This window comes from Mandrillus leucophaeus, unplaced genomic scaffold, assembly GCF_000951045.1.
Source record: "Mandrillus leucophaeus isolate KB7577 unplaced genomic scaffold, Mleu.le_1.0 Scaffold1151, whole genome shotgun sequence".
Taxonomy (NCBI): Eukaryota; Metazoa; Chordata; class Mammalia; order Primates; family Cercopithecidae; genus Mandrillus; species Mandrillus leucophaeus.
The window spans coordinates 207,890-209,298 of record NW_012099777.1 but is presented as its reverse complement, the minus strand read 5'-3'; positions in this window follow the sequence as shown (position 1 = coordinate 209,298).

Here is a 1,409-nt window from a genome sequence, read left to right as displayed (position 1 = left end):
ATGTAGGTTAAGAACCGGAAGAGTAGGAGAAAAAGGGCCACACAGGTGACTCTGTGGATACCATTTCCCAGACTCATTCACGCCCGCAGAGACACAGACCCTCTGGTGGGCATCTATTTGCTTAGCAGAAGGCTGTGACCATAAGAGCTTTTTTGGGAAGGTGCTAATGGGAGGAGGGAGGTTCTGGGGTCCACTTGATGAGACCTGGGGGATTCACATCTGGGTGAGTTTCAGAGTGGAGCTCCCGGCTGCACCATCAGGAAGCAGGACCCTGAGTGTGGGGAGGGGATGCAAATGTGGGTGATCAAGGGGGCCCTTTTGTTGTTAGTAATTAGAAAAAAATATTCACCTTGCAGACACTGGGGCTGGCTGATCATGTGAAAGGGATACCACAGTGGGCTGTGTAAAGAGGGGACCCCTGATGCCAACCACAGCTCCATACTCCTCCTCTGAGTTCCTCCTCCTTCTGTCCCCCTTCTCTCTGCACCCTTCTTTCTCTCACTTTTCTTCCCTCTCTCCCTCCCTTCTCCTCTCTCTCCCCATCTTTCTCTCTGTCTTTTACCCTAAGGCTTTGTTAGAGTTGAACATAACTCTTTTCCCACGAAGGGTCATTCTAGCTCTCTTAAAACGCTAACTCAGTTGGAACTTCAGAACTTTTGGGATCTCTCCCTCCAAGATTCTCTCTTTGCCCTCTGACCTACCTCCAGGGCTGCCAAAAGCAAGTTCTGGCTGGCAAAGTGTGGAATTCAAGGACTTCAAGTTGGCCAGTCTGGATCTGACCCAGACTCAGCAGAGACGGCTTGGGAAGGGGGCGGGACATCTTACATGAAAAACTCAGAGCTGGGAATCCAGGTCAGAGGGAGCCAGAGGGGAATCTGGAGGAGGGGGGTGTTTAAAACACTGAGCATCAGAGAGGTGAAGTGTGCTCCATCTCCTGGTGTGGAGCTAATCCTCTTTATTCTTCCCTGCTCCCCTACCTCTCTGCCTTCCCTGCCTGTCTTTTCCCTCTCTTCCCCTCCCTTCCCCTCCTCTCCCCTCCCCTCCCTTCCCCTCCCCTTCCCATTTTTCCTTCCTTTCTTCTTTCCCTTAACAAAGGAAATCCTTCTCCATAGGAAGCTAAAAGCCAATCCATTCTCACAGAGTTTGAGTTTCTAGCTGAGGTCCCCACTGAAAACAACCAAGTTCTTTTCAATGTGTTATCTTTTTATGCCATGGTGGAACCTTAGATCTGCTTCTTTTAACTCACAGGAACTTTCCCATTAATAGGACTAGTTAATCATGTTATTCCTTATAGTGGCTTGATTAAGATATATTCATATATTGTACAATTCACTCGTGTAGAGTATACAATTTAGTGGTTTTAGTAAATTTACTAATGTACTAATTTATATATATACTAATATATAATA